The sequence below is a fragment of the Chinchilla lanigera genome, unplaced genomic scaffold (genome assembly GCF_000276665.1).
Source record: "Chinchilla lanigera isolate Chin_1 unplaced genomic scaffold, ChiLan1.0 scaffold00084, whole genome shotgun sequence".
Taxonomy (NCBI): Eukaryota; Metazoa; Chordata; class Mammalia; order Rodentia; family Chinchillidae; genus Chinchilla; species Chinchilla lanigera.
The window spans coordinates 2,196,824-2,205,389 of NW_004955485.1; the positions used below are offsets into that span (position 1 = coordinate 2,196,824).

At 38.0% G+C, this 8,566-nt stretch overlaps 1 pseudogene; it reads right to left on the minus strand.

The window, feature by feature from the left end:
- Positions 1–7,068: 7,068 nt before the first annotated feature.
- LOC102020449 lies at positions 7,069–7,769 on the minus strand (annotated as a pseudogene).
- Positions 7,770–8,566: the final 797 nt, after the last annotated feature.

The window sequence follows — 8,566 nt, forward strand, 5'->3', positions numbered from 1 at the left end:
TGTTCACTCCAGTTTGCTGGCTGATGATCATGAATACTCTTCGATGACCTTGCGTGGTCCAGGCTCCTCCACCAAGACTCATATCATGGGTGAATTCTGTCTCAAGGCTGTTAGTTCTGAGACTACAGTGATGAGGTTAAATTCCTGGATAGTCCCGGCTGCAACTTCACTGCTCACCTTGAAACTGTTGTCCCTTGGTCACCGTATGCATTGACGTGGTGCAAAGAATGACTGACTTTACACACTTTTCCCAACTCCTTTTGCTAGTATTGGATGATCCTTGCCTGCATTATCTATTACAGTGGTGATTCTAAAAATGTTAATTTTATAATAATATCAACCTTCCTACTGTTATTATGTGATATTTCCCACTATGGCAGGAAAATGAAGTGAAAGGATAATTTTTTGAATGCACATTATAAAGTGTTAATATAGTCATCAATTTTGCTCCTATATTTCTCATGTTTTATAAATAACCAAGAAAATCCAGTACAAATGTGTATAGCACAGGGCTCCTCCTCATCCTTTGAGCCAGTCAAAGAACATGCTAGATAATGTTTATTCACTCGTTGGTCACTCTTCATGCTATTTTCACCAACACTGACTCTACCTATGTTCTTATGGTACCAACTAAATTAATATCTTACAGTGCTTGTTATACTGTCTTCAAAATACAGTGGGCAGTTACATATTTTTCAGTGTGTTACAGTTTAATGCATCCTAGACCAGGAATTGAAGAGTCATAGATGTGGCTAAGTAGATTGTGATCCTCAATTTTCACACCTGAAAAATGAAGATGCTCATTTTTTTAAAACTTTTATTGCTAATGTTGGTGGACTGTTGAATTACGTCTCTATGACTTGCCCTGAATGTTTTTGATATATTTTAGATGACTTTTGTATTAGTTACTTTCCTAATGCCGGGACAAAATACCTGACACTCATAACTTAAAGGTGGAGAGGTTTAATATGACTCATGGTTTAGGTGGGTTCAATCCATAGTTAGCTCCAAGGCAGAAAAGGCTGGTGGAAGGGCAAGGTAGAAGAAAGCTGACCTCGTGCAGCCAGGAAACAGAGAGGAAGGAGGGAGGAGCCGTGGACAGGAACACACCCATCCAAGTCAGAACCTGCCCGCTGCAACTATGCCCTATCTCTGAACACAATTTTTTGGGGAAAATTTAAATCTAAACAATAACAACATTTGTATAAAAATGTAACTATATTAAGATCTTAAAGAGCATCTTTTGCATTCCCATACATCCAGAAACTTTTCCTTACACGGATAGGCTTTAATGTAGGAACAAAATCTGACATTTTCACTATTATCATCATCATCACCACCAACGTCAACATGATCACTAAGAATCAGTGCATTATACATGCCAAACATGATGGCAAAACTATTATGAATTTTCTCATGTGATCATAAAATAAGAGGCAATAACACTACTTAAATTTCATAAAAAAGAAAAATTAAAATGGGAGTTTGCCCAACCATGCAGACTAGGAAATGATAGAATCTAGTTCTCAAAAATCAATTTGGTCTGATTGCAAAGTGTATTCTTTCTGCATTATTCTGCCTCCACTCCTTTATGGACAATAAATGAGAAAAATGATTGGACTTTATGAGGGACATTATCATGTGTAACAGGAGAGCATTATGTGAACAGCCTCCTCTAACATTACTATACTTTCATAGTGCGTAGTTGAATCCATCCTTAAAATTTTACCTCCTTTCACTGAAATAGTCCCAAGATAATGAATGTCACCAAAATTAGGGTTTCAAACTTTATATCATTCCTCTGAATGCTTCTTTGTTTTAAACTTTCCTATTACAAAACACTGTTGCTCTGTTCTTCATTTTTATGTATATACAGAATTGAATATTCTAGGGACTCAGTACATTTGGAAATATTGACTCATAGCAATAGGTAAGTTAAAAGGTCTAAGATCTGTGCTGCCACCCTCAATTAAAAAGCCATATTTGGAACAAGGGATATTTGCTAATTTTTTTCTACCAAACTTATGACAATGAAAGCCATGCTTTTTATTTCTGACAATAAAAGCCATACTTTTCCAAATCATGGAGGCTGTTCTGCTTTCATAGTATCACTCAGAGAAAATGAAAGAGAAAATTCTACTATATTTATCCAGGGATTTCTTTTTTGCCTTTTTGAAATGGTCTTGCTAAGCAGTTCAGGCTGGCCTTGAACTCACTTTCTAGCCCAGGTTGGCCTCGAACTAGCAGCCATCCTCCTGTCTCAGCCTTGTCGAGGGATCTTAAACTCTTTTTCATCTTCCTTTTTCTACTCCAACCTATGCTTTGAGGTAATTTACTTAGAGTTTTGGGAGCTAGAAGAATTTGAATATTACTTGTATGTTTATTTTAATATTTACTTAAATTATATTTATTAAATAAATTAATATTTATTTAAATCTACTACTTATATATTTATTATATTTGTATGTTTATTATACATTTCCATGTAACCTGAGTTGTTTATTTAAAAATTAAAGTTTCTACTTTCTACCATTTGAGGTAGGAAATTCTATAAGTGAATATTTATGGTAATACCCATTTTAACGTGAGGTCATAAGGAAAATGTCAAAAGAACTTGAATGTAGGGCTGATTAGTCACACTAAGTGACTGTTAGCCTGTTGGCCTCAGCATCTGGCATTTTATGCTATTTTACACTCATGCTGGTAGAAACCAAAAGAATAGTAGCAAAGTTAAATTTTGGTCTCTGTATTTATGGGAAAAAATATATGTAATATACACAACACTGGCCTCAAATTCTTTATGTTCCTTTTGCCTCCACCTCCTTAAGCATGCACCAATACATCTTGCCTGGGCAAATATATAATATATGTATTTTTACGTGCCTTTAAATTTTCTTCATATTAGCCCCATGAGGTTGACTCAGCTACCTGCTTACTATGGAGAAGTAACAAGAGGCATGGGTATGCAAGCCTCACGTATCCAACACTAGCACTGCATGTGAGCGGAAGAGAAAAGCTGTGCATTAGATTAGATGTCTTCCCTTCATCTAAGGACAAAGCAAGGATAGTTTCTAAGGAAGACCTTAAGAGGAGAAGCAATCCATATTATGCCTTTTCCTATTCTATCTATATCATATTTTGATATGAGGAAGATTTGTTACTGGTTTCTATTAGTTCATTCACAGGAACAGTCAGTGCTTATATTGTCTGAATAATTTTGCATGCTTATATCTGAAATCTGAGCAACTACTTTGAAGATCACAATATGCAATATAATAACCATTGTTAATTTCCTATCATCTTATTTTAAAATTCTGTATCATTTTTATTGTTTTTAAAATTCTCTTTAAAATAAAAAAAAGATGGGATTAGAAGTAAAAAGAGCTAATCTAGGAAGACTAGTCTGTATTTATCACATACTAAAATTTTCTTAAGTATTCCTCCCACACAAATTCTATGTGGCTTATGGTACTCTGATTTTAGAGATAGCCAGGCAATAGGACAGATACAAAATTTACATACTTTTAAAGTTAGAATTTCTAGACACATATTTCATCATCTGAGCAGGGGCAAATATTAGAGTGAGACACTTAAAATTATTTTGTTGAAATTTTAGATCCAGTTGTGCCAATGGTATTTTCCCAGTTAATATCTTTGTTGTTTTATATTAGTTGAAGATCTTGGAACTCAGTTTAAATTATGTTTTTGCCATGTAATCAAGACTAAAGTGTGGATGACTTGATTTCAGTGTGAAAAAAAGGACAAAGTTAGAATGAAATTCAATTTATGGCCCTTCAGCAAAGGGCCCAGGAAAATAACTCAGGGGTGAGCTAGTTTCCTTCTTCAATTTCCTCACCACATTATACCTAATAATTTCTCTGTGTTATGGGAGGAACTTGCAAATTTCTACCTAAGCTAAGCAAAATATAAAGCAAGAGAGGCCTGATATTCATTATGAGACATCTAAAATACATGCATCCGACTTTAACCAATTTAGAGATTAAAGTAATGGAAGCTGGGAAGTGATTCATTATTCTATACCTAAACGTCACTTATTTTATTTTCACCTGCTGTGTTCAAGACAGCTGCTACCCTCGTATATTTTTATATTTTTCCCAACTCGTTTACCAGCTAATCAGCCAAAGAGTCAGCTGTTTTTCTGGTTTCCATTTTTCTTCCCTTTTCCATTATTTTTCATTTTGAGGAGCTAAACCTTTGGAGAGGAAAACCTCTAACCTTGAACTGGCCAAATGGCCCATAGATGGGTAATTCTGTCAATTATTTTCTTAATGGAACCCGATGCAGGTTTTATGTGTCTTCCAAAAGCTGCATCCTCAGTTCCTTATTCCACACCCAGAGAAAAAGCAATGTATCTCCTGCTTCAGACCTGAGACACAAGTAGCCTTTCCTCTTTTTGGCTGGTCATAATTTATACTAACAAGATGTGAGCAAATGGGCAGAAAGGAGGCAAATTGGGGCTTAATGAGAGCGATTCTTTATCATTCCCAATGGCTCTCAAGTTCTGTGTAGGCAGCAATGAAATAAGGTCTTCAGGACTCATACACAATCCAGCAAATAACCTTTCTAGTAAATGTGCTTTATTATGACTAGCTCGGGGCTGAGCTCCGCATGACCTCATACATATTCTCGTAGGCAGTGGTATGGAAATCGCAACAGGGGTCTGTGGTAGATTTTGAGTGAAGGATGGGAGCACAGATGGGGAATTCCTAGTGCTAGGTGAGTTTGTGTGCATGTGTCCTCCAATCAGAGAGGTCGCTAACAAGTAGCAGGATGAATTTCAAGAGAGGACACACAGAGCGGAATTAGTTTAATCAAGTCAGGGTCTGGAGGGGAACAGAAATGGGGAAATTATTCAATGTAAGTGATTTGCAGAGCATCAAATGGTAGGCACCTGTCCTTAAAAGTAGCTGAGGTTAGAGTGGAAATAGATACCCTGGCCATGTATTTGGAGTGGGATAGTATAAGGCTCTAGAAGGATCTTTTAACTGGTGAATGTGAAAACTTTAGAATAGGTGGCAGAAGACAGATATTGGGACTACACCTCTCAAAGTCTGAAGAAAAGAGATTTCTCACCTGGGATGAGTTTTGCAATGTCCTTGCAAGATTCTGTTCTCATCTCAGCACCAAGATTTGAGATATGTGTTTGTGATGAAAGGATACAGGAAAATAGGTCATAAGCTCCTTCTGCTTCTGATTCTATTCCCTAGAAGGAGACAAAGACAGGCAAGGAGACGAGAAGAAGAAAGCTCAAGAATTAATAAATAATGAAAGTCCTGGTATGTAGAAATATCCTAGTGGGGAGTAAGCTTTGAGCAGTGCTCTGAAACTTCAGTGAGCATTGAATCACAAGGAAGACTTCCTGGATTTATTAGTTCTGAAGTGTGGCTGATGTTCTTTATGTCTACTGTCCAGATGCCACCAGCACTGATGGCCCGAGAGCCACAATAAGCATGGTAACAAGAAGACATGCGGGTGAAATACTGCTTCAATAGGCACCAAGTTTGAAGGAGAAAAGATGAAGCACAAAATAGAAACTTTAGACGAAGAGCAGCCATGTTTGGAGGCTGAGTGCTGGTATTTACTACAGGTCTGTCTGTTATACTCCTTTCTAAAATCAGGACCTGGCTGAGAAGCTGGACGTTGCCTGCTGAATGAATATCTGCTTTGGAAACAATTGATGAAACCACCTCATTTAAATTTTCTTTTCTTATAACTTATTTATTAAAAAAATTAAGAGGCTAAAGGAAACAGGCTGATTTACCACACCCGGTGCTGTCTTGGAAAGGAAGACAGGGGAGAGAGCCAGAGCAACCTGCATGGTTCCTGGGAGCTGTGATCCTCAGTTTGGAAGAAATAATACAACATGGCGGTAAGAGCAAGGTCTTTTCAGTCTCTGATGTGATGTTCACCTTTGGTACTTACAAAAAATATAATGTTCAGTTTCTTATCCTTTGTGAGTTTCAGCTTCCTCATCTTCAAAGTGTGATGATTATGACCTATCTAGTCTTATATTCTTATATAACATTAAGATAAATACTGCACATACAATAGTCAGTGTGGGACCTGTGTTATAGAATGTGCTTATTCTTTTTTTTTTTTTTTAATAAAAGAAGACAATTTATTTGAAGGTGGGGAAAGAGGGACAAAGAGGGAGGAGAGCCAACATGGCAGGACAGCTACTCTGGACAAGTAGAGAAGGTTTGGAAGTGAATAATTCCACATGTGCTTATTCTGATTTGTGGTTGTCCATTGAATTAGAAGTGACATGAAATTCTCTTGTCTTTTGAAGAAAATCTCAACTTCTTTGGGAAGCCGTTACAAAGACAAAACAATGACTATGAGGAGCAGGTTGAGGATGCTCACCCCCGTTCACATGTTCTGCTACAGAAAACTGGTCTAAGGTAGTAGAGATTAAAGGATGTAACCCAAGGGGCCACAAGAAAGCAGACAGGAAAAGCAGGAGGGAGGAGCAGAAACTGTGCAGAAGCACCTGTGTCAGTGGTAGGATTTGAATTCGGGGTGTTTCCCAAGAGACTCCCTAGAGAAGTCTGAATTAATGAATCTGGCCCCAAATTAGTGCAAGACTCTTGGCCCTGTGGACAATGACTGAGACTGACTCTTATGAGATCTCTGCCTTTTCATCCAAAGACAAGGATATCTAGGCCTCGAAGAGACATCTGAAATTCAGGCTACTTCTTCCCAGCTGCCGTGTATTTTCATCACACTTGCCTGCTAGTGTAGAGACTGCATATATAGCAAAGGCAGAAGTTATCGCATAGTCACAGGGTACCTAGGCACAGAATGTTTTAAGCTAAATGACAAGGCACAGATACTTCCTTGCTTAAGCTAATGCATTTCTGTTAATAAAGGTCAACTTTCTTCTGCTGGTGACAACTTGCTCACTAAGCGTAGCTTGTCCTGATGAAGAATTGGCTTAAGTGAGATTTGGAGAAGGAAAAAAGACTTTGATCAACCTCACCTGAGAGGGGAGAGGCACCAAATTGACTTCTAGTTATGAGCAGAATCTGAAAGCAGTATAAATCACTTTCAGTGATCAATATCTGCATCCTCCCACTGTCCAGCAGCTGTTGGTGGGGTGTCTATTTCTATGCTATCTTCATAATATTTTATTGAATCTCCTGCTGGCCCCTCCCATGTTGTAGTGGCTGCTCACAGACCGAGAAATCTTGCCTTCTAATCTCTGCAATGAGGCTTGCCCTGATGCTATTAAATGGTCGAATCCTCCTTCACAATCGTAAAATGCAGGGCTCTACCCTTGCCTTTGTTCGTGTACTTCCCTCATACTCTTCTCCATTATAATCATCTGAGTCTTCACCTTGAGGATCTGTAGGTAAGGCCTGACATTCACACACTGCAGTGAGCACCACCTCCATTGCTGAGTTATCATGAAGTACAAATCTAAATTCCGTACTAGATTCAACATCATCATCATTGCCTTCCTTTTTCTCCTAGGCAAATTTAGCATTCACCATAACATACAAATGCTCCTATGGGTAGGCATTTACGTCCCTGAACATAGCACATGAACTAATGGCAGGGTATTCCAGTGAGAATCCTAATTTGGAACCATTCAACCAAGACGGTTGGCTCTCAGCAATGGAGATGTTTCTGGTGCTGAGGGCTCTCCAGTTCAGCACAGCTTCTGTATCTGGCCGCTGGTGCCTGGGCCCCTTGGGCAACCCTGGCAGCAGACAACTTCTGAGGAAGTTCAGTGAGGCTGGGAGCATCCCTACACAGATTTAGAGAGAGTGAGAAATGTGATGAAATTCTGAAGGGATGATTTTTTTTTATTTTAAAAATAAAAGAATGAAAACATATTAACAAACACACATGCATTTTGATATGTAGTACAACAACCATTGTTAACTTCCTGTTACCTTGTCTAATTCTGACGGAATGATTTTAACTTGCAACTTATCTTCCTACTTAGCCTTGTGCTTAAGAGCCTGTACTCGGACCTGAGTTACCCTCAAAATTCACTTTAACAATTTTTATAAAATGTCATTCTGCGCATAGAGGTTACTTGGCAGAGCAGAACTGAGTAAGGTTGAATTGCAGAGCTAAAATTAAAGTAACAAACAATAGATTAGCAAACTAAAAAAGGAACAGTATTCCATGTCACATATGTATTCATGTGAAATCCAAGACGTATTTTGTTTTTATTCTTCCTACCCAGTAGAAGAGCTCATATGTCTGTGTACATCAGCATAGGGACTGAAATCACTTCACATTACATATACAGGTCACTCACAGAAGCATGACATGTCTTAACATTATTAAGGTAAATTTACTTCACAGGCTGTAAGTATAAACAAAGGAGCTGAGAATGCTTTCCTGTGTATGAGGACGAGGACAAGCCGGTGAGCTTCACTGAACAGAAGTTTGGACTGTGAGATCAGTCTGACTGAAGATTTCACTTTGGCCACTTAAGAGTTAGTTGGCATTTATTCCACTACTTAACTTCTGTGGGATTTAATTTCCTATCCATAGAATAGAAATATGTATTACTACACATACAGCTGTT